Source organism: Cololabis saira, chromosome 23, assembly GCF_033807715.1.
Source record: "Cololabis saira isolate AMF1-May2022 chromosome 23, fColSai1.1, whole genome shotgun sequence".
NCBI lineage: Eukaryota > Metazoa > Chordata > Actinopteri > Beloniformes > Belonidae > Cololabis > Cololabis saira.
The window spans coordinates 34,998,899-35,022,968 of NC_084609.1; the positions used below are offsets into that span (position 1 = coordinate 34,998,899).

Genomic DNA, 24,070 nt, shown 5'->3' on the forward strand with positions numbered 1-24,070 from the left:
TTGTATTGTATTCATGCTTTACTATATAAACAAAATCTAGCTTACAGGCGAAGCTACTGAGCATTTTAGGTTATTTCAAGCAAAGACAGCATCCAGCCATGCTCATAGTAACTCCAACAAACACCTCAAAGCGCAGGAGAAGCAAGTACGACGAGGATGGGATTTGAACCCATGCGTGCAGAGCACAATGGATTAGCAATCCATCGCCTTAACCACTCGGCCACCTCGTCTAGTGCTCCTTAATCTAGTCCCTAATCAATTACTGCTAATTCAATTAGTGCCTACTCAACACGTCATCATTCAACCACCCTTTATCACAGGGGTCACCAATCCTGGTCCTCGAGGGCCGGTGTCCCTGCAGGTTTTAGATGTTTCCCTGCTTCATTGCACCATGATACAAGTGACGGTGTCATTAACAGAACTATCCAGACTTTGATGACAAGCTGATGACTATGATTAATTAGAATCAGGTGTGTTAAGGCAGGGAAACATCTAAAACATGCAGGACACCGGCCCTCGAGGACCAGGGTTGGTGACCGATGCTTTATCAAATAGCCCTCATTCATCTCACCCTTATTTAACTCATCCTTGCTCATCTAAAACTCATTCAACAAGTCCATACTCAACTAGCCCTCATTCAACTCGTCTTTATTCAATTAGTCCTCACTCAACTAGTCCCAATTTAACGATTACTTATTTAACTAGCCATTATTCAACTAGTCCTCATTAAACTAGTCATCAATGATGCAGTTCAACTAGACATCAATGTGTGCTGTCTACACCTGTTTATCAAAGTAGGAGTCGGGGAGTGAACGCAGTGGACGCAACAGATTACCGTGTTTGCAATGTAACATTACCAGTACAGCATCATTAACTACAGCTAGAAAAGTTACTTTACTTAGCAGATAAAGTAACGTTAGCTGAGCATTAGCTCGCCAGCTCTACTTACCATTCTTTGTGCAACTTCAGATGTCGAACGAAGTTGGAAGTTGTTGCCTCTCCGTCTGTGATCTTCGACCCGCATGTTTTGCACACCGCAATTTCTTTTTTTGTTCACCACCTCATAGTTTTTGTACCCAAACGAAATTATCTTCGGTATCATTTTTGCAAACCGGCGCTTTGGTTACCATTTCTTCGTCATTGGTTGTCCTGCAATTTGATTGGATGCTGTCGCAACGTTGATCTAATTTGATTGGTTGCTTTGCCAGCTCGCACACACACAAATCAAATCAAATCAAATCAAACTTTATTTGTAAAGCACCTTTCATACAAAAAATGTAACACAAAGTGCTTTCCACAAACATATACATAACATAAAACATAAACATAAACATAAAATGTATTAATGCCCCCCCTCCCCTCCCCCTCCCCGCACACACACAGACAGACACAAGCAGACACACGGTGCAGACATGGCTAGGCACAGAGGATCCAGGTGAGGAAACGGTAACAGGGAGCCGTCCAGGCCAGGAGGTCTCATAGCCCGCAGCTACAAGGGGGGGGGGGGGCCCACAGAGACCATCCCGGCCCGGACGGATAGAGGAGTCCACACCACAGCGGTGAAGCCGTGGTGCAGAGCTCCACAACCATCCAGGCCAGAACCACCCCCAGGACGACCCCCTGCAGGCCAGAGTCACTCCCAGCATGGAGGCTCCCCATGAGGAAACACTGGAGATAAAAGCTACAAGAAAGCAGGATAAAATACACTAATAGAGTTTAAAAAGTATAACATAACGTAAAATCCTAAAAGTATGTCTAAAAAGCAAGACATTAAAAACTAAAGGAATAAGACAGTAAAATGTATAAAATAGACCATAAATAACGACTAAAATATTTAGATAAAACATTAAGATAAAACAATGAAAATAAATTATGATAAAAAAAGGATAAACTAAGTATAAAACAGAGCAGTAAGATCCAATTGAAATAAGGGTGAGCATAAAAAATTTAAAAGAGTTAAATGAGTCAGTTAAAAGTCTGATTAAAGAGATGGGTCTTGAGCCTCTTTTTAAAAACATCAACAGTCTCTGCGGCCCTGAGGTTCTCCGGGAGGCTGTTCCACAATCGGGGACCATAAAAACTGAATGCCGCCTCCCCGTGTGTCCTGGTTCTAACTTTTGGTATGGTTAAAAGGCCAGCACCGGAGGACCTCAGGGTCCGTGAGGGTCGATAGGGTAAAAGTAGTGCAGACAAATAAAAAGGCCCAAGACCATTAAGACACTTAAAAACTAGTAAAATAACCTTAAAATCGATCCTGAAACGCACGGGGAGCCAATGCAGCGATTTTAAAACAGGTGTAATGTGCTCCCGCCCTCTGGTCCTAGTCAGCACGCGTGCGGCTGAGTTCTGTAATAATTGTAGATTGTAGAATGTTCTTTTTGGGAAGACCAGAGAGCAGGGCGTTACAGTAATCTAAACGACATGAGATAAAAGCATGCATTAGCACCTCCGTACTGGCCTGAGAGAGAAACGGGCGGACTCTGGCTATGTTCTTAAGATGGTAAAAACCGATCTTTGTTATGTTTTTAATATGTGGAATAAAAGTGAGCTCAGAGTCAAAAATCACGCCCAGATTTTTAACTGATTTTGAGGGTTTAAAATCCTGTAACTTTGGTAAAAGTTTCTCTCTCTGGCCTTCGGGACCGATGAGTAAAATCTCTGTTTTGCCCTGGTTGAGCTGTAGGAAGTTTGCTGCCATCCATGACTTGATGTCTAAAATACAGTTAAAAAGGGCATCAATTGGTCCAGTGTCATCAGGAGACACGGCGATGTACAGTTGCGTATCGTCAGCGTAACTATGGAAGCTGATGCCGTGTCTCCTGATGACGTCCCCAAGGGGCAGCATGTACAGATTAAAAAGAGTTGGACCTAAAATTGACCCTTGGGGAACCCCACACCTTATCTTATAGATTCCTGAGGAACATGTATCCATACTTACAAAGAAACTACGATCAGTGAGGTAGGACGTGAACCATTTGAGAACAGTACCAGAGAGGCCGACCAGGTGCTTCAGTCTGTTTAATAAAATGTGATGGTCTACTGTATCGAAGGCGGCGGTTAGATCCAGCAGAACCAAGACTGTGAGTTTTTGGTTATCTAAATTGCACCTAATGTCATTTAAAATCTTTAAAAGTGCTGTCTCTGTACTGTGGTTCATCCTAAAACCGGACTGATGAGCCTCTAAAATGTGTGTTGAGTTTAAAAATTCATTCACTTGATTAAAAACAAGTTTTTCTAAAATGTTACTTAAAAACGGTAAGTTGGATACAGGCCGGTAGTTATTTAAAACATTGGGGTCCAACCCACTCTTCTTCAGAAGGGGCTTCCCCACCGCCGTTTTAAAGGCGGTGGGGAAGACACCCGTCTGAAGAGAACAGTTGACCAAATACAAAAGCTGTTCCTCAAAGAATTCATAGAGTGTTTTAAAAAACGGTGTGGGAATGGGGTCTAAAAGGCAGGTTGTGGGCTTTACCTTGGAGAAAACTCTACAAAGTGTCCCCGCATCAACCAAGGCAAAACTCTCCAGTGTTTCCTCAGATAAAAGCACTGATCAAGGTGTGTTAAGAGTTAAAATCTGTTGAGATAAAAGACTGGATCTAATGTCATCAATTTTACCCCTGAAGTGGTCTGCAAAATCCTCACAGTAATGATCTGTTGCTGTCTTATGGGATCTGTCAGGGTTTCCATTTGTTAAAAAATCTATTGTGGAGAATAGGAATTTTGAATTGTTTTTGTTATTTAAAATTAAGTTTATGAAATGTGAAGTTCTTGCTTTTTTAATAGTATTATTGTAGTTTTTAAGGAGTTGGCATAAAATGTCATAGTGTATGGTTAATTTTGATTTCCTCCATCTCCTTTCAGCACTCCTGCAGTTTCTTTTTAGTTTCTTTATTTCCTCAGTTCTCCATGGGGGTGTAGGTTTTCTGCTAATTCTTTTGGTTAAAATCGGAGCCACTGAGTCCAGCGTTGTTTTGAGTATTTTGTTAAAATTGTCAACAATAAAATCACAGGGTGCTGGTAAAATCTCTGCAGGAGTGTTCTGTAAAATCTGGATAAAATTTGCAGCCACTTCAGGAGTTAGGTTACGTTTCCTCACCGTTCTCACCGGGGCCTCCCGCTGGTTAAAACTGGTGATGTTAAAAAACACGCAGAAATGGTCAGACACAGCCAGGTCCACAACAGAGCACGCACCCAGGGACAGGCCGTAGGTTATGATCAGGTCCAGGGTGCGCCCTCTGCTGTGGGTCGGCTGTGTGACATGTTGCTTAAAATCTAGACAGTTTAAAAGGTTTAAAAATTCTCTGGATACTGAGTCTGAGATGTCGTCTAAGTGCAGATTAAAATCACCAGTTATTAAGATCCTGTTGTAAGAGGTGTGAATAATTGATAAAAGTTCAGAGAATTGGCTGATAAAACAGGTGGAGTACTGGGGGGGCCTGTAGACTGTTATGCAAAGAATTGGGGGGTTGCTAAAAACAAAAGCATGATATTCAAATGATGTGTAGCTGTTAAAAGGAACTGCATTGGATGACATAGTGATTTTTGTTATTGATGCAGTTCCGCCCCCTCTCTTGCCCCCCCTGGTGGAAAATAGAAAGTTAAAATCTGGTGGGGAGGCCTCAGTGAGAACAACAGGTGGATCTGTGCCAGGCCATGTCTCTGTAAGGAGAATACAGTCCAGTTTCCTGTCTAAAATCAAATCATTTATAATAAAAAATTTGTTTAAAAGAGAGCGCACGTTCAGCACAGCCATCTTGATGTCTGTGCCGAACGCACGCTCATCATGACGATTTAATGGAACATTAAAAACATAGCTGGATCTAAAAACATTGCTGTGGTTTGTTTTTCTGTGTGAAATGATGGTTTTTATAGTGTGGGTGTCCAGAGATTCTGGTGACAGGGGTGGTGGTGGTGCTGTACAGGTGTGTGTGGTGTTGGTGTATGTGGTGGGTGAGGGTGAGTGAGATGTGCTCCTATGTGTCTGTGTGTTAGCGGTGAGTCATGAGGTGGTGCAGGACTGGACTGTCAAGTCAATGTTTACTGATAAAAGCCGTGACCCCACCTGGTTTGGGTGGAGGCCGTCATGTTTAAAAAGGTGGGGTCTGTTTAAAAAAGCCATAAAATTGTCCACATATGGGATACCTTGGTCCAAGCAGTATCCCTTCAGCCACCGGTGCAGCTGGTGGAGGCGACTGGTGGTGACGTCCCCGTAGCGCGGCGGGGGAAGGGCGCGGAAATGACCAGCCGCTTCCCCGTGTCCAGCAGGCGGTCCACCATGGCCCTGAACTCCTGCTTCAGGACCTCCGACTGCCGGTTTCTCAGGTCATTGATCCCGGCCTCCAGGACCAGCGTGGAGGCCGAGCTGTGCTGATCACACAGGCGCAGGGCGGCGGACTCCACATCCTTGACGCGGGCTCCGGGGTGGCAGAAGGTCCGGCCGCCCCGCACCCTCACATGCCGGACCATCGAGGTCCCGACGACCAGTACAGGTGGGGTTCGCTGCTCCGCGGTCCCGGGGACCAGTACAGGTGGGGAGCGCTGCTCCGCGGTCCCGGGGACCAGTACAGGTGGGGAGCGCTGCTCCGCGGGTTGCCTGGAGCTGCGCCTCTGGCGGGAGGGGACCCGGGGTTGTTGACGCCAGCCCGCGGTTGCTCCTGGCCGAGACGGAGAAGCCGAGCCAGGCTGGGCCCGCAGATCCCGGTTCCTGGGCTGGCGAGAGCTACGACCTGCTGGATGGACCGGTCCCGGCGGAGAGCCGGGACGCGCTCCCATCGGCGGGAAATCCTGCAGGCTCAGGACGTCGAACCTGTTGTCCAGTGGGAGATCCGGTTGCGGGGCAGGGGGAGATGGACGCCTGGTGCCTCTGGTCACCACGGCCCAGGATTTCTCCAGCCTGAGCGGCGTCGAGCTCACCGGCGCTGGAGCCGCCGCTCCTTCCTCCCTGATGGAGCACTGCCACTCCGCGGGACGGAGACAGAAGGTGGAGGGTGCCGAGGATTTCGGCTTGGCTCCCTGCTGGAGCCAGCGGAGCCCAGCGAGTGCTGGTGCTGGAGATCCGGGGGTGGGAGATCCGGTCCATGGCAGGGTGGTATTGTCCATGGCGAGATGGCCGTCATGGCCGATCACCGGTACCGGATGCTCTCAGGTGAGCGATAAATTTTGACTGAGTCGTGGCAACTGTGGAGAAATCCATAAGGATTTTGTCCTTCTCTTTTAGGTCAGCTTTCAGGCTCACAATGCTGTCCCTCAGTTTTGACAGGGCAGGTAAACAGCTTACAGCTTAAATGCATACACACACACACACACACACACACACACACACACACACACACACACACACACACAGAGCGCGTTCGTTATTAACATACTTTTTAATCTTTGTGTTTTGGTGAAAGTAGCAAGTCTTCTCAAGTTCAAGTCAAGTTGCAAGTCTTAACATTTTGTCAAGTCGAGTCTAAAGTCATCAAATTCATGACTCGAGTCTAGCTCGAGTCCACACCTCTGGAGATTACTCTGTTCATGGTGTCGTTGAGCGTGGTTTCAATCTCCTTCTGTGTGTTAGCCGTCTCGGCCTGTGAGGAGCGGAGCTGTGTCAGCTCACCGCTCAGTTCTTCTCGTAAAGCTTGTATGTCCGCAGTTGTCTGCGCGCGGAGAGACTCAATGTCATTTTTAACTCCTTGAGACGATGCCATGATTTCAGCCTTTATCTGTGTCAGCACCGCTTCTCTGGAAGTTTGAAGTTCCTCTCGGAGCATCTGCAGGGAGAGAGCGGCCTCGGGCCAGGTGTCTTGCCTTGTGGGGTCGCTGCTGCTCTGTCGGCCATGTTGAGGCTGCCTCTTGTGAACGGAGTTATATATTGCTGTAACTGTGTCCCTTGTTGTTTCCCTTTTCGTGCGGGCATATCAAAGTTCTGTTACCAATAGGGAGCGGAGACCGGACCAGGATGAGCGTTTTTTAATGGATAATTATCCTCATTATCATATTCAATTGTATGTATTTGAGGGAGGATTGAGCGGAATGTTGTGCTCCCGCATGTGCACTCAAATCCACGTTTATTGTGATGTTCAAAGAAACGTGCATTGATTTGGGCGTACGCACAGTTTTGAAAAACGCAAGAATTACACGCGCATTGAAATCCACGCACTCTTTGTACATGAGGCCCCTGGTCCAGTCGGTGGTAGAGAGGGTGAAGGGAGAAGGTCACTGGCATCTGACCCAGAATCACTATTGACAGCTCCTGAAAAGCCATGGTAGACCCAGAACAAACATGAGGACAACGTTTATTTGGTTACAGGCAATAATCTGATTGCTGTTGTCCATCTAAATATAGTTTATGGTCGGGATACTCCACCTACCTTAATGTGATTATCACTTACTGAAAAAACTAACTTGATTAGTTTAATGTTGCTATTTACATATACATTTCTTAATGCAACTCTTTCCTCCATCTGGTTATGTTGGGAGTATTGTGGTCCATGTAAACGTAGTCAGTTGTAGCATCAGCTGAGGTAAGAATGGTTCCTTGGAGTCAGACCACAGCAGCTGTGTGTCGTTAGCCCGTTAAGCTGTGGTTGGTCAGAACTGGTCCCTGGCAACATTTAAAAACTCTCAGCTGTGCTGACTCCTTTACTTTGGGAAAAGAAGAGAAGAAATCGTATTTACAAGGCTAAGATTAGGGCATAGTGCCCTAAACAAAAACTTGAAGGTTATAGGGAAACATCAGAATGGCTTGTGTGAAGAGTGTCAAGAAGATGAGACAATAGAGCATGTTTTACTGAGTTGTGGGAGATATGAGATGGAAAGGGAGATTATGAATAATAAATTGAGAGAATTGGGAGAACAGGAAATTAATATTAAAAGTATGTTAGGAATGAAGACTAGGAAACATGTGAAAGCATTACTTGAGTTTTTAAGAGACACTAGATTATTTGAAAGAATATAGTCAAACAGAGAATGAGGGTATGAATCAGTGTCAGTAGGCTGGACCACGAGAATGATCCAGAAGAGGGCGGTAATGCACCGGAAAAACTGGATGCCAACCGCCAATAAACCTGAAGAAGAAGAAGAAGAAGAGACTCCTTTACTTCTGACTTTCATTATGAAGACTGCAGGCTTCTTCCTGAGGTTTGCTACAGTCTTGGTTGGCAGCAACTGTTTCCAGCTGGTTCTAGAAGTTTCTGATGTTGTGTTCTTGTTTTTCAGGGTTTCCCTCTGTGTGTTGTTGATTGTGGAGTCATGTGGGATGCATTTGAAGGGTAGGCTATGGTTTGCTGAAGACATGGCATGTGTAGTTGTATCACACTCAGCTTAAATCTTCTGTTTTCTGTCCCCAGGATCAAAATCTCACCAACAGAGTGGTGGTGGCAGCGGTGCTGGTGGCAACTTTGCCTCCTACCAGGGAGCACCCACAGGTCACTCAGCACCAGTACTCTACAGTGCCCCTAGACTGGTATCTGCACCAGTATTTGTCCAAAACCCTAACCCCCCTCAGCTTGTTGGCTACACAACTCCAGTAGGGAGCAGCCTGGACTCGGCTGCACCTGCTGTGGCATACTATGTCGGTACTGGGTCTGCTGTGCCCCTTCAGGCAGGAGCTGTCGGTACTGGGTCACTTGTGCCCCTTCAGGCAGGAGCTGTCGGTACTGGGTCACTTGTGCCCCTTCAGGCAGGAGCTGTCGGTACTGGGTCTGCTGTTCCCCTTCAGCCTGGCTATGTTGTCTCTGGTTCTTCTGTACCCTTTCAATCAGGATCTGTTGGTTCAGGGCTGACTGGAGCAGGTCAGTCTTGTCTACCAAATAAGTCTGATGCATGGTACTAGTCTTGTGGTTGGGTACTGTATCCTGACTCTTTTCTCCACAGAAACCGAGTGGGCTGTTCCTCCCCAAAGCTTGACTGAAGCAGCAGATGATGCCCAGACCATGGATGCCAGTGACTTTCTCCCATCACCCCCTCTACCACCACCTGAACCTAGATTCCAGGCAGGAGAAGCTGCCAGTGTTATGAGGGAAGCTGAACTTGGCAACTTCCAGCGGCAGACGGAAGAATTTGGCTATCCAGCTGACCAACTGGGCCAAGGACAGCAGGGATTCACAAGTGTGGTGGTTCCCCAGTTTGGTGTGGGTGGTTTCTCGGCTTCCCCCAATCCAGACTTTGACTTCAAACTCCTGTATGGCCTGTACCCTCCTGGCACCCAGACTACCTTCAGCCAGCACCATGAGAAGGGCAAAGACTACTCACAGGCCGTCCACTACTTGACAGAGCATGCTTCTGACGACCATGGTTCTGTGCAGCAGAAAAAGGTCTTCCAAGCTGCCTCCTAGACTTCTGCAGGAAATGCTTAGGTGTCTCAAGGCTGTAAGAAATGTCCTCTGCATAAAAGATTCTGATCACCTTTGGCCAATAAAGATTACTCCCCACATCAATCTGTGTCCTGAAGGTCTGGCATTACAAGCCATATCCTGATGTTGGTAGCATTGCTGTGCAGTCTAAGCATGGATGCTGCTTAGACCTTCACTTGCAGAAGGTTGGTGGTTGCCAGAGCCTCCACATGGCCATGGTTCCTGGGGAAAGTGCTGTAGACCAATATGGGACTGCTTAGAATTATGACCACATTGCAGATAAAATGTATTTTAAAAGGTGGTTGGTTTTGGGACGGGACTAAAAGAATCCTCCTAGTTGCAAAGCTCACCTTTTGAAACTTGCACAGGTTTAGTCAAACGGGGAGTGGCTGATGGCTGTAAGCCTGCACGCCAAGAGTTTCACCAATACAGCAAACTTTGCCACAGTACATGGCATACTACCACACTGGAGCATCACAAGTCTGAGCAGGCAATGGTTCAAATGTTCATGACAGGGGCTTCTCCACAAGGCTATGCAACATTTTAAACAATTTTGCTGGTTTTTGGGAAACGGATTTAAAGCTACAAAATTTGCTCGACTGAAAGACCTTATCGGGGCAGGAATGGGGGAAAAAAGGCATGGAAAAACTTGATTTCTGGTCGCCTGGATTGTGGATTATTACCCACAAATGCATCAATGGACACGCACCACCATATCTAGAAGACCTCATCACTCCACAAACCTCCACCCGTTCCCTCAGATCTACAGGCAGCTGCTCCTCCGAGTCCCAAAAACCAGACTCCGCACCATGGGAGACCGAGCCTTCTGCTCACCAGCACCAGCCTGTAGCCCTCATTCAACTCGTCTTTATTCAATTAGTCCTCTCTCAACTAGTCCCAATTCAACGATCACTTATTCAACTAGCCGTCATTAAACTAGTCATCGATGATGCAGTTCAACTAGACATCAATGTGTGCTGTCTACACCTGTTTATATAGTGGTCTCTGTAGTCCAACAACTAACCAGGTAACAGTCATATTTACATAGAACTGTCAGTTCTCCTGTTAATGGTTCATTAATACTAATATATCTGCACTTGTTTTACCTTTGACAACATATCGGTGTTTCACCTTTCCCTGTTCTTCATCCTTTCTTTTCTATCTCACTCCTCTTCTTGCTCTAGCCACCTGTTTTTCAGCAGGTAGGTATTCTCTCTGAAAGGGGGGTTGTTCCTTGCCAGTGTTTATTTGACAGTTGTTTGGGGGTCATGCAATTGGTCTCTGGACAGCACCTAGCTTGTATTGTATTGATGCTTTACTATATAAACAAAATGTAGCTTACAGGCAATGCTACTGAGCATCTTAGGTTATTTCAAGCATAGACAGCATCCGGCCATGTTGGGATACCATCACCGCATAGTAACTCCAAGGAACACCTCAAAGCACAGGACAAGCAAACACGACGAGGATGGGATTTGAACCCATGCGTGCAGAGCACAATGGATTAGCAATTCATCGCCTTAACCACTCGGCCACCTCGTCAAGTGCGCATTAATTTGGTCCCTAATCAATTACTGCTAATTCAATTAGTACCTACTCAACTCGTCATCATTCAACTACTCCTTATCAAATAGCCCTCATTCATCTCACCCTTATTTAACTCGTCCTTGCTCATCTAAAACTCATTCAACAAGTCCATACTCAACTAGCCCTCATTCCACTCGTCTTTATTCAATTAGTCCTTACTCAACTAGTCCCAATTCAACGATTACTTGTTTAACTAGCCATTATTCAACTAGTCCTCGTTAAACTAGTCATCGATGATGCAGTTCAACTAGACATCAATGTGTGCTGTCTACACTTGTTTATATAGTGGTCTCTGTAGTCCAACAACTAACAGTCATATTTACATAGAACTGTTAGTTCTGCTGTTAATGGTTCATTAATACTAATATATCTGCACTTGTTTTACCTTTGAAAACATATCGGTGTCTCACCTTTCCCTGTTCTTCATCCTTTCTTTTCTATCTCACTCCTCTTCTTGCTCTAGCCACCTGTTTTTCAGCAGGTAGGTCTTATCTCTGAAAGGGGGGTTGTTCCTTGCCATTGTTTATTTGACAGTTGTTTGGGGGTCATGCGATTGCTCTCTGGAAAGCACCTAGCTTGTATTGTATTGATGCTTTACTATATAAACAAAAAGTAGCTTACAGATAATGCTACTGAGAATCTTAGGTTATTTGAAGCAATGACAGCATCCGGCCATGTTGGGGTACCACCACCACATAGTAAATCCAAGGAACACCTCAAAGCACAGAAGAAGCAAGCACGACGAGGATGGGATTTGAACCCATGCGTGCAGAGCACAATGGATTAGCAATCCATCGCCTTAACCACTCGGCCACCTCGTCTAGTGCTCGTTAATCTAGTACCTAATCAATTACTGCTAATTCAATTAGTGCCTACTCAACTCGTCATCATTCAACTACTCCTTATCAAATAGCCCTCATTCATCTCACCCTTATTTAACTCGTCCTTGCTGATCTAAAACTCATTCAACAAGTCCATACTCAACTAGCCCTCATTCAACTCTTCTTTATTCAATTAGTCCTTAATACACTAGTCCCAAATCAACGATTACTTGTTTAACTAGCTATTGTTCAACTAGTCCTCGTTAAACTAGTCATCGATGATGCAGTTCAACTAGACATCAATGTGTGCTGTCTACACTTGTTTATATAGTGGTCTCTGTAGTCCAACAACTAACAGTCATATTTACATAGAACTGTTAGTTCTGCTGTTTATGGTTCATTAATACTAATATATCTGCACTTGTTTTACCTTTGACAACATATCGGTGTCTCACCTTTCCCTGTTCTTCATCCTTTCTTTTCTATCTCACTCCTCTTCTTGCTCTAGCCACCTGTTTTTCAGCAGGTAGGTCTTATCTCTGAAAGGGGGGTTGTTCCTTGCCATTGTTTATTTGACAGTTGTTTGGGGGTCATGCGATTGCTCTCTGGAAAGCACCTAGCTTGTATTGTATTGATGCTTTACTATATAAACAAAAAGTAGCTTACAGATAATGCTACTGAGAATCTTAGGTTATTTGAAGCAATGACAGCATCCGGCCATGTTGGGGTACCACCACCACATAGTAAATCCAAGGAACACCTCAAAGCACAGAAGAAGCAAGCACGACGAGGATGGGATTTGAACCCATGCGTGCAGAGCACAATGGATTAGCAATCCATCGCCTTAACCACTCGGCCACCTCGTCTAGTGCTCGTTAATCTAGTACCTAATCAATTACTGCTAATTCAATTAGTGCCTACTCAACTCGTCATCATTCAACTACTCCTTATCAAATAGCCCTCATTCATCTCACCCTTATTTAACTCGTCCTTGCTGATCTAAAACTCATTCAACAAGTCCATACTCAACTAGCCCTCATTCAACTCTTCTTTATTCAATTAGTCCTTAATACACTAGTCCCAAATCAACGATTACTTGTTTAACTAGCTATTGTTCAACTAGTCCTCATTAAACTAGTCATCGATGATGCAGTTCAACTAGACATCAATGTGTGCTGTCTACACCTGTTTATATATTGGTCTCTGTAGTCCAACAACTAACAGTCATATTTACATAGAACTGTTAGTTCTCCTGTTAATTGTTCATTAATACTAATATATCTACACTTGTTTTACCTTTGACAACATATCGGTGTCTCACCTTTCCCTGTTCTTCATCCTCTCTTTTCTATCTCACTCCTCTTCTTGCTCTAGCCACCTGTTTTTCAGCAGGTAGGTCTTCTCTCTGAAAGGGGGGTTGTTCCTTGCCAGTGTTTATTTGACAGTTGTTTGGGAGTCATGCGATTGGTCTCTGGAAAGCACCTAGCTTGTATTGTATTCATGCTTTACTATATAAACAAAATGTAGCTTACAGGTAATGCTACTGAGCATCTTAAGTTATCCGAAGCAAAGATATCAGCCAGCCATGCTGGGAAACCACCACCGCATAGTAACTCCAAGGAACACCTCAAAGCACAGGAGAAGCAAGCCCGACAAGGATGGGATTTGAACCCATGCGTGCAGAGCCCAATGGATTAGCAATCCATCGCCTTAACCACTCGGCCACCTCGTCTAGTGCTCGCTAATCTAGTCCCTAATCAATTACTGCTAATTCAATTAGTGCCTACTCAATCCGTGATCATTCAACCAATCTTTATCAAATAGCCCTCATTCATCTAACCCTTATTTAACTCGTCCTTGCTCATCTAAAACTCATTCAACAAGTCCATACTCAACTAGCCCTCATTCAACTCTTCTTTATTCAATTAGTCCTTACTCAACTAGTCCCAATTCAATGATTACTTATTTAACTAGCCATTATTCAACTAGTCCTCATCAAACTAGTCATCGATGATGCGGTTTAACTAGACATCAATGTGTGCTGTCTACACCTGTTTATATAGTGGTCTCTGTAGTCCAACAACTAACCAGGTAACAGTTATATTTACATAGAACAGTTAGTTCTCCTGTTAATGGTTCATTAATACTAATATATCTGCACTTGTTTTACCTTTGACAACATATCGGTGTCTCACCTTTCCCTGTTCTTCATCCTTTCTTTTCTATCTCACTCCTCTTCTTGCTCTAGCCACCTGTTTTTCAGCAGGTAGGTCTTATCTCTGAAAGGGGGGTTGTTCCTTGCCATTGTTTATTTGACAGTTGTTTGGGAGTCATGCGATTGGTCTCTGGAAAGCACCTAGCTTGTATTGTATTCATGCTTTACTATATAAACAAAATGTAGCTTACAGGTAATGCTACTGAGCATCTTAAGTTACTCGAAGCAAAGATATCAGCCAGCCATGCTGGGAAACCACCACCGCATAGTAACTCCAAGGAACACCTCAAAGCACAGGAGAAGCAAGCCCGACGAGGATGGGATTTGAACCCATGCGTGCAGAGCACAATGGATTAGCAATCCATCGCCTTAACCACTCGGCCACCTCGTCTAGTGCTCGTTAATCTATTCCCTAATCAATTACTGCTAATTCAATTAGTGCCTACTCAATCCGTGATCATTCAACCAATCTTTATCAAATAGCCCTCATTCATCTAACCCTTATTTAACTCGTCCTTGCTCATCTAAAACTCATTCAACAAGTCCATACTCAACTAGCCCTCATTCAACTCTTCTTTATTCAATTAGTCCTTACTCAACTAGTCCCAATTCAACGATTACTTATTTAACTAGCCATTATTCAACTAGTCCTCATCAAACTAGTCATCGATGATGCGGTTCAACTATACATCAATGTGTGCTGTCTACACCTGTTTATATAGTGGTCTCTGTAGTCCAACAACTAACCAGGTAACAGTTATATTTACATAGAACTGTTAGTTCTCCTGTTAATGGTTCATTAATACTAATATATCTGCACTTGTTTTACCTTTGACAACATATCGGTGTCTCACCTTTCCCTGTTATTCATCCTTTCTTTTCTATCTCACTCCTCTTCTTGCTCTAGCCACCTGTTTTTCAGCAGGTAGGTCTTATCTCTGAAAGGGGGGTTGTTCCTTGCCATTGTTTATTTGACAGTTGTTTGGGGGTCATGCGATTGCTCTCTGGAAAGCACCTAGCTTGTATTGTATTGATGCTTTACTATATAAACAAAATGTAGCTTACAGGTAATGCTAGTTAGCATCTTTAGTTATTTCAAACAAAGACAGCATCCAGCCATGTTGGGGTACCACCACCACATAGTAAATCCAAGGAACACCTCAAAGCACAGAAGAAGCAAGCACGACGAGGATGGGATTTGAACCCATGCGTGCAGAGCACAATGGATTAGCAATCCATCGCCTTAACCTCTCGGCCACCTCGTCTAGTGCTCGTTAATCTAGTACCTAATCAATTACTGCTAATTCAATTAGTGCCTACTCAACTCGTCATCATTCAACTACTCCTTATCAAATAGCCCTCATTCATCTCACCCTTATTTAACTCGTCCTTGCTCATCTAAAACTCATTCAACAAGTCCATACTCAACTAGCCCTCATTCAACTCTTCTTTATTCAATTAGTCCTTAATACACTAGTCCCAAATCAACGATTACTTGTTTAACTAGCTATTGTTCAACTAGTCCTCATTAAACTAGTTATCGATGATGCAGTTCAACTAGACATCAATGTGTGCTGTCTACACCTGTTTATATAGTGGTCTCTGTAGTCCAACAACTAACAGTCATATTTACATAGAACTGTTAGTTCTCCTGTTAATGGTTCATTAATACTAATATATCTGCACTTGTTTTACCTTTGACAACATATCGGTGTCTCACCTTTCCCTGTTCTTCATCCTCTCTTTTCTATCTCACTCCTCTTCTTGCTCTAGCCACCTGTTTTTCAGCAGGTAGGTCTTCTCTCTGAAAGGGGGGTTGTTCCTTGCCAGTGTTTATTTGACAGTTGTTTGGGAGTCATGCGATTGGTCTCTGGAAAGCACCTAGCTTGTATTGTATTCATGCTTTACTATATAAACAAAATGTAGCTTACAGGTAATGCTACTGAGCATCTTAAGTTATTCGAAGCAAAGATATCAGCCAGCCATGCTGGGATACCACCACCGCATAGTAACTCCAAGGAACACCTCAAAGCACAGGAGAAGCAAGCCTGACGAGGATGGGATTTGAACCCATGCGTGCAGAGCACAATGGATTAGCAATCCATCGCCTTAACCACTCGGCCACCTCGTCTAGTGCTCGTTAATCTAGTCCCTAATCAATTACTGCTAATTCAATTAGTGCCTACTCAATCCGTGATCATTCAACCAATCTTTATCAAATAGCCCTCATTCATCTAACCCTTATTTAACTCGTCCTTGCTCATCTAAAACTCATTCAACAAGTCCATACTCAACTAGCCCTCATTCAACTCTTCTTTATTCAATTAGTCCTTACTCAACTAGTCCCAATTCAATGATTACTTATTTAACTAGCCATTATTCAACTAGTCCTCATCAAACTAGTCATCGATGATGCGGTTTAACTAGACATCAATGTGTGCTGTCTACACCTGTTTATATAGTGGTCTCTGTAGTCCAACAACTAACCAGGTAACAGTTATATTTACATAGAACAGTTAGTTCTCCTGTTAATGGTTCATTAATACTAATATATCTGCACTTGTTTTACCTTTGACAACATATCGGTGTCTCACCTTTCCCTGTTCTTCATCCTTTCTTTTCTATCTCACTCCTCTTCTTGCTCTAGCCACCTGTTTTTCAGCAGGTAGGTCTTATCTCTGAAAGGGGGGTTGTTCCTTGCCATTGTTTATTTGACAGTTGTTTGGGAGTCATGCGATTGGTCTCTGGAAAGCACCTAGCTTGTATTGTATTCATGCTTTACTATATAAACAAAATGTAGCTTACAGGTAATGCTACTGAGCATCTTAAGTTACTCGAAGCAAAGATATCAGCCAGCCATGCTGGGAAACCACCACCGCATAGTAACTCCAAGGAACACCTCAAAGCACAGGAGAAACAAGCCCGACGAGGATGGGATTTGAACCCATGCGTGCAGAGCACAATGGATTAGCAATCCATCGCCTTAACCACTCGGCCACCTCGTCTAGTGCTCGTTAATCTATTCCCTAATCAATTACTGCTAATTCAATTAGTGCCTACTCAATCCGTGATCATTCAACCAATCTTTATCAAATAGCCCTCATTCATCTAACCCTTATTTAACTCGTCCTTGCTCATCTAAAACTCATTCAACAAGTCCATACTCAACTAGCCCTCATTCAACTCTTCTTTATTCAATTAGTCCTTACTCAACTAGTCCCAATTCAACGATTACTTATTTAACTAGCCATTATTCAACTAGTCCTCATCAAACTAGTCATCGATGATGCGGTTCAACTATACATCAATGTGTGCTGTCTACACCTGTTTATATAGTGGTCTCTGTAGTCCAACAACTAACCAGGTAACAGTTATATTTACATAGAACTGTTAGTTCTCCTGTTAATGGTTCATTAATACTAATATATCTGCACTTGTTTTACCTTTGACAACATATCGGTGTCTCACCTTTCCCTGTTATTCATCCTTTCTTTTCTATCTCACTCCTCTTCTTGCTCTAGCCACCTGTTTTTCAGCAGGTAGGTCTTATCTCTGAAAGGGGGGTTGTTCCTTGCCATTGTTTATTTGACAGTTGTTTGGGGGTCATGCGATTGCTCTCTGGAAAGCACCTAGCTTGTATTGTATTGATGCTTTACTATATAAACAAAATGTAGCTTACAGGTAATGCTAGTTAGCATCTTTAGTTATTTTAAACAAAGACAGCATCCAGCCATGTTGGGGTACCACCACCACATAGTAAATCCAAGGAACACCTCAAAGCACAGAAGAAGCAAGCACGACGAGGATGGGATTTGAACCCATGCGTGCAGAGCACAATGGATTAGCAATCCATCGCCTTAACCACTCGGCCACCTCGTCTAGTGCTTGTTAATCTAGTACCTAATCAATTACTGCTAATTCAATTAGTGCCTACTCAACTCGTCATCATTCAACTACTCCTTATCAAATAGCCCTCATTCATCTCACCCTTATTTAACTCGTCCTTGCTGATCTAAAACTCATTCAACAAGTCCATACTCAACTAGCCCTCATTCAACTCTTCTTTATTCAATTAGTCCTTAATACACTAGTCCCAAATCAACGATTACTTGTTTAACTAGCTATTGTTCAACTAGTCCTCATTAAACTAGTTATCGATGATGCAGTTCAACTAGACATCAATGTGTGCTGTCTACACCTGTTTATATATTGGTCTCTGTAGTCCAACAACTAACAGTCATATTTACATAGAACTGTTAGTTCTCCTGTTAATGGTTCATTAATACTAATATATCTGCACTTGTTTTACCTTTGACAACATATCGGTGTCTCACCTTTCCCTGTTCTTCATCCTCTCTTTTCTATCTCACTCCTCTTCTTGCTCTAGCCACCTGTTTTTCAGCAGGTAGGTCTTCTCTCTGAAAGGGGGGTTGTTCCTTGCCAGTGTTTATTTGACAGTTGTTTGGGAGTCATGCGATTGGTCTCTGGAAAGCACCTAGCTTGTATTGTATTGATGCTTTACTATATAAACAAAATGTAGCTTACAGGTAATGCTACTGAGCATCTTAAGTTATTCGAAGCAAAGATATCAGCCAGCCATGCTGGGATACCACCACCGCATAGTAACTCCAAGGAACACCTCAAAGCACAGGAGAAGCAAGCCCGACGAGGATGGGATTTGAACCCATGCGTGCAGAGCACAATGGATTAGCAATCCATCGCCTTAACCACTCGGCCACCTCGTCTAGTGCTCGTTAATCTAGTCCCTAATCAATTACTGCTAATTCAATTAGTGCCTACTCAATCCGTGATCATTCAACCAATCTTTATCAAATAGCCCTCATTCATCTAACCCTTATTTAACTCGTCCTTGCTCATCTAAAACTCATTCAACAAGTCCATACTCAACTAGCCCTCATTCAACTCTTCTTTATTCAATTAGTCCTTACTCAACTAGTCCCAATTCCAGAGGTGGAAAAAGTACAAAAATATTGTACTTAAGTAAAAGTACAAATTTTCTGCTTGAAAATTACTTAAGTAAAAGTAAAAAGTACCCATTAAGAAAATTACTTAAGTAAAAGTATAAAAGTACCTCAACTTAAATATAATAAAGTACAAAAAGTACATGGGTTAAAATGTACTCAAGTACAAAAGTAAAAAGTACAAAGTACAAAGTACAAAATTCAAAGTACAAAATTATTTTCAAAAGGATTGCAAAGAAATGAAGAATCCAAGAATTTGCTTACAACTCTAAATAATGGTGATATTATTCTGACCCCTTTAGTGTTTGTTTCCATTACCCCATTTTAATTTCTCCCTTTGCTCATCACTGCTGCTGTACCCCACTGGCCCCGCTGACAGGTCCACCCCCAGCCTGTAGTATGCAGTGACGACATTAAGCAACCCCAGCTGATAAAGGATGAGACTTTTGAACTTTTAAATGCCAAAACCACCTTAGAAGGGGTGGAATCAAAGAATGGTGCGCATGGACACGCGTCGGCTGCCGCTCAAGGCTGATTTATGGTACCGCGTTACACCAACGTACCCTACGGCGAGGCTCTGCGTCGATTTAACGCGGAACCATAATTCAGGCTTCAGTCCTCCTCGGTACTCGACGCGACGGCGGTTCCTCCGGCCGTCCGGCCCGCCTCTGCGGCGCAACTCTCCCGGGAGCTGCGGCTCCTTCTCGGTATATCCACGCGCCCCCCTTCCTTCACGTCCGCCTCATGGTTCCGCGTTAAATCGACGCACACCTTACGACGTAGGCTACGGCGTAGAGTGTGCGTCGCTGCGTACCCTACGCTGTAGCTCTGCGCCGGTGTAACGCGGAACCATAAATCAGCCCCCGCTGTGCTGTTCTTTAATTTGTAGCGAGTAACGACGTGTCCAATTTTAAATGTAGCGGATTAAAAGTACGATTATTTCCTTGAAAATGTAACGAAGTAAAAGTAAAAGTACAGAAAAATGAAAGTATCAATAAAAGTACAAATTCTCAAAAATCTTACTTAAGTAAAATAACGAAGTACTTGTAGTTCGTTACTTTACACCACTGCCCAATTCAACGATTACTTATTTAACTAGCCATTATTCAACTAGTCCTCATCAAACTAGTCATCGATGATGCGGTTCAACTAGACATCAATGTGTGCTGTCTACACCTGTTTATATAGTGGTCTCTGTAGTCCAACAACTAACCAGGTAACAGTCATATTTACATAGAACTGTTAGTTCTCCTGTTAATGGTTCATTAATACTAATATATCTGCACTTGTTTTACCTTTGACAACATATCGGTGTCTCACCTTTCCCTGTTCTTCATCCTTTCTTTTCTATCTCACTCCTCTTCTTGCTGTAGCCACCTGTTTTTCAGCAGGTAGGTCTTATCTCTGAAAGGGGGGTTGTTCCTTGCCATTGTTTATTTGACAGTTGTTTGGGGGTCATGTGATTGCTCTCTGGAAAGCACCTAGCTTGTATTGTATTGATGCTTTACTATATAAACAAAATGTAGCTTACAGGTAATGCTAGTTAGCATCTTTAGTTATTTCAAACAAAGACAGCATCCAGCCATGTTGGGGTACCACCACCACATAGTAAATCCAAGGAACACCTCAAAGCACAGAAGAAGCAAGCACGACGAGGATGGGATTTGAACCCATGCGTGCAGAGCACAATGGATTAGCAATCCATCGCCTTAACCACTCGGCCACCTCGTCTAGTGCTCGTTAATCTAGTACCTAATCAATTACTGCTAATTCAATTAGTGCCTACTCAACTCGTCATCATTCAACTACTCCTTATCAAATAGCCCTCATTCATCTCACCCTTATTTAACTCGTCCTTGCTGATCTAAAACTCATTCAACAAGTCCATACTCAACTAGCCCTCATTCAACTCTTCTTTATTCAATTAGTCCTTAATACACTAGTCCCAAATCAACGATTACTTGTTTAACTAGCTATTGTTCAACTAGTCCTCATTAAACTAGTCATCGATGATGCAGTTCAACTAGACATCAATGTGTGCTGTCTACACCTGTTTATATATTGGTCTCTGTAGTCCAACAACTAACAGTCATATTTACATAGAACTGTTAGTTCTCCTGTTAATGGTTCATTAATACTAATATATCTGCACTTGTTTTACCTTTGACAACATATCGGTGTCTCACCTTTCCCTGTTCTTCATCCTCTCTTTTCTATCTCACTCCTCTTCTTGCTCTAGCCACCTGTTTTTCAGCAGGTAGGTCTTCTCTCTGAAAGGGGGGTTGTTCCTTGCCAGTGTTTATTTGACAGTTGTTTGGGAGTCATGCGATTGGTCTCTGGAAAGCACCTAGCTTGTATTGTATTCATGCTTTACTATATAAACAAAATGTAGCTTACAGGTAATGCTACTGAGCATCTTAAGTTATTTGAAGCAAAGATATCAGCCAGCCATGCTGGGAAACCACCACCGCATAGTAACTCCAAGGAACACCTCAAAGCACAGGAGAAGCAAGCCCGACGAGGATGGGATTTGAACCCATGCGTGCAGAGCACAATGGATTAGCAATCCATCGCCTTAACCACTCGGCCACCTCGTCTAGTGCTCGTTAATCTATTCCCTAATCAATTACTGCTAATTCAATTAGTGCCTACTCAATCCGTGATCATTCAACCAATAGCCCTCATTCATCTAACCCTTATTTAACTCGTCCTTGCTCATCTAAAACTCATTCAACAAGTACATACTCAACTAGCCCTCTTTCAACTCGTCCTTATTCAATTAGTCCTTACTCAACTAGTCCCAATTCAACGATTACTTATTTAACTAGCCATTATTCAACTAGTCCTCATTAAACTAGTCATCGATGATGCAGTTCAACTAGTTATCAATGTGTGCTGTCTACACCTGTTTATATAGTGGTCTCTGTAGTCCAACAACTAACAGTCATATATACATAGAACTGTTAGTTCTCCTGTTAATGGTTCATTAATACTAATATATCTGCACTTGTTTTACTTTTGACAACATATCGGTGTCTCACCTTTCCCTGTTCTTCATCCTTTCTTTTCTATCTCACTCCTCACACACTTGTATTGATGCTTTACTATATAAACAAAATGTAGCTTACAGGTAATGCTAGTGAGAATCTTAGGTTATTGGAAGCAGCATCCAGCCATGTTGGGATACCACCACTGCATAGTAACTCCAAAGAACACCTCGAACCACAGGAGAAGCAAGCACGACTAGGATGGGATTTGAACCCATGCGTGCAGAGCACAATGGATTAGCAATCCATCGCCTTAACCACTCAGCCACCTCGTCTAGTGCTCAATAATTTAGTCCCTTATCAATTACTGCTAATTCAATTAGTGCCTACTCAACTCGTCATCAGGGTTGCACATTCTCTGTCATTTCAGGGTCCTATGCTGCATTGCACTTGCAAAAGACCATATTGGCTAAAAGTCTGTCAGTCATTTGTGCACGATGGGGCCGTAGAATGATGCCACCACGGCTGAAAACTCGCTCCACTGCAGCACTGGAGGCAGGCACCGCCAAGACTCTGATGGCCACTTGGAACAGTGAAGGAAGAGTCTTCATGTTCATTTCCCAGAACAAAAGAACATTCTGTCCTGCTGCTATGTCAAGGTAGTGACTTAGCTGTAGTGCTGGAGTGGTCCCCACATCCTTCTTCTGTCTATTATGGTATGCAGCAAACAGCCCTTTTCCTTGTCCAAGCTCTACCTGTTCTTCGTCAATAAGAGGCACAGGTTGCCCTGTCCCTGCTGCATCTTGCAGGATCAGTTCTGGCAAACAAGCCCTTATTACCATTAGTGTGGGTGATGAAGTGTGTTAGACTGAAAAAAATATTATTGTTGCAATCAATTAGATCAGACTGTGAGGGGAAAAAAAGTTAAATCAAACTCAATAAAATTTACCTTTAACTCGTAGTGCCACCTCTGCCTTGACATCACGACTGACCAGCACATGGGGCTCCACCCACAACAGAGCAAAAGCTGGATCCAAGACAGCTGCTTTGAGGTAGACTGGGTCTGAAAAGGGGGCAGTGACCCCATCTTGTGTCCTGGCCCCATTAATGAAGATTCCAAGAAATCTTTTGTTCAGGGATGCCTGGAGACTTCTGACCAGGCCGCTCAGGAAACGGACTTGAGGCTTCAAATTCCCTTTTTTTTTTTTTTTTACCTTGTCCGCACACATATTAATGATTGATACCATGACGGTAGAAACCAAAGGTATATATATGTGCATTATTACTATATTTTATATATATACACATATATACGCATACGCATACATGCACATACATAAATATACAAGGGAGGGGGGGGGGGGGGGGTGTGACGACATCCACTGCCAATCCAGGAAGCAGGAACACACGGAAACACACGTCAGGCACTGGAAATCCGCAACAAAAAACCACAAACAAAACACGAAACCGGCACGGAGCCCACCAAAACACGAACAGCAATCGACCCAAATCTTGAGATCTGATCGCAGTCTGAGCTAAGCTACAGCTACCTAACCCCAAAAACTACAGAGCAAGCATGCAGGTGAACAAGCCAGTCAGTGTGTATGTTTATGTTCTATGTTTGTGTGGCTGTGTATGTTTGTGTATATGTATGTGACTGCGTGGCTATATGTGTGTGTGTATATGTATGTGACTGAGTGGCTATATGTGTGTGTGTGTGTGTGTGTGTGTGTGTGTGTGTGTGTGTGTGTGTGTGTGTGTGTGTGTGTGTGTGTGTGTGTGTGTGTGTGTAATAAACCAAACAAAGCTCCACCTGAAGTGTATCTATAGTGGGGGAGGCTTCATCTTCTCAAGGTGGTAATTGAGGGACAAGATAGATGGAACAACAGCACTGATTGTGACTACCTTCTCCCCCTGTGTCATATCAGTTTCTTCTTCAAACGGCTTCAAGATGTCCACCCACTCCTTCAACAGATTCCACTCCTGTGCTGTGAATGACAACTCCTTGTGCCCAGCCTTTTCCAGAACAGCAAAGAGCTTTGGATGATCACACTGGAGAACTGCCTTCACTTGCCTTAGTGTTGAGTTCCATCTTGTGTTGACAGCGGCAGGAATGCCTTTCTGTTCCCGAAATTCAGCA

At 43.5% G+C, this 24,070-nt stretch overlaps 14 non-coding genes across 14 annotated transcripts; all 14 read right to left on the reverse strand.

Annotated features, from left to right (window-relative positions):
- Positions 1-148: 148 nt before the first annotated feature.
- Positions 149-230, reverse strand: trnas-gcu (transfer RNA serine (anticodon GCU)). The gene has a single exon. It is a non-coding gene; the product is annotated as a tRNA-Ser (tRNA).
- Positions 231-10,798: 10,568 nt separating this feature from the next.
- On the reverse strand, positions 10,799-10,880 carry trnas-gcu (transfer RNA serine (anticodon GCU)). Its single transcript has one exon. It is a non-coding gene; the product is annotated as a tRNA-Ser (tRNA).
- Positions 10,881-11,664: 784 nt separating this feature from the next.
- On the reverse strand, positions 11,665-11,746 carry trnas-gcu (transfer RNA serine (anticodon GCU)). Its single transcript has one exon. It is a non-coding gene; the product is annotated as a tRNA-Ser (tRNA).
- A 784-nt stretch (positions 11,747-12,530) lies between these two features.
- On the reverse strand, positions 12,531-12,612 carry trnas-gcu (transfer RNA serine (anticodon GCU)). The gene has a single exon. It is a non-coding gene; the product is annotated as a tRNA-Ser (tRNA).
- A 784-nt stretch (positions 12,613-13,396) lies between these two features.
- trnas-gcu (transfer RNA serine (anticodon GCU)) lies at positions 13,397-13,478 on the reverse strand. Its single transcript has one exon. It is a non-coding gene; the product is annotated as a tRNA-Ser (tRNA).
- Positions 13,479-14,270: 792 nt separating this feature from the next.
- On the reverse strand, positions 14,271-14,352 carry trnas-gcu (transfer RNA serine (anticodon GCU)). Its single transcript has one exon. It is a non-coding gene; the product is annotated as a tRNA-Ser (tRNA).
- Positions 14,353-15,144: 792 nt separating this feature from the next.
- On the reverse strand, positions 15,145-15,226 carry trnas-gcu (transfer RNA serine (anticodon GCU)). Its single transcript has one exon. It is a non-coding gene; the product is annotated as a tRNA-Ser (tRNA).
- Positions 15,227-16,010: 784 nt separating this feature from the next.
- trnas-gcu (transfer RNA serine (anticodon GCU)) lies at positions 16,011-16,092 on the reverse strand. The gene has a single exon. It is a non-coding gene; the product is annotated as a tRNA-Ser (tRNA).
- Positions 16,093-16,884: 792 nt separating this feature from the next.
- trnas-gcu (transfer RNA serine (anticodon GCU)) lies at positions 16,885-16,966 on the reverse strand. Its single transcript has one exon. It is a non-coding gene; the product is annotated as a tRNA-Ser (tRNA).
- Positions 16,967-17,758: 792 nt separating this feature from the next.
- Positions 17,759-17,840, reverse strand: trnas-gcu (transfer RNA serine (anticodon GCU)). The gene has a single exon. It is a non-coding gene; the product is annotated as a tRNA-Ser (tRNA).
- Positions 17,841-18,624: 784 nt separating this feature from the next.
- On the reverse strand, positions 18,625-18,706 carry trnas-gcu (transfer RNA serine (anticodon GCU)). The gene has a single exon. It is a non-coding gene; the product is annotated as a tRNA-Ser (tRNA).
- A 1,886-nt stretch (positions 18,707-20,592) lies between these two features.
- trnas-gcu (transfer RNA serine (anticodon GCU)) lies at positions 20,593-20,674 on the reverse strand. The gene has a single exon. It is a non-coding gene; the product is annotated as a tRNA-Ser (tRNA).
- A 784-nt stretch (positions 20,675-21,458) lies between these two features.
- trnas-gcu (transfer RNA serine (anticodon GCU)) lies at positions 21,459-21,540 on the reverse strand. The gene has a single exon. It is a non-coding gene; the product is annotated as a tRNA-Ser (tRNA).
- Positions 21,541-22,183: 643 nt separating this feature from the next.
- On the reverse strand, positions 22,184-22,265 carry trnas-gcu (transfer RNA serine (anticodon GCU)). Its single transcript has one exon. It is a non-coding gene; the product is annotated as a tRNA-Ser (tRNA).
- Between the last annotated feature and the right edge of the window lie 1,805 nt (positions 22,266-24,070).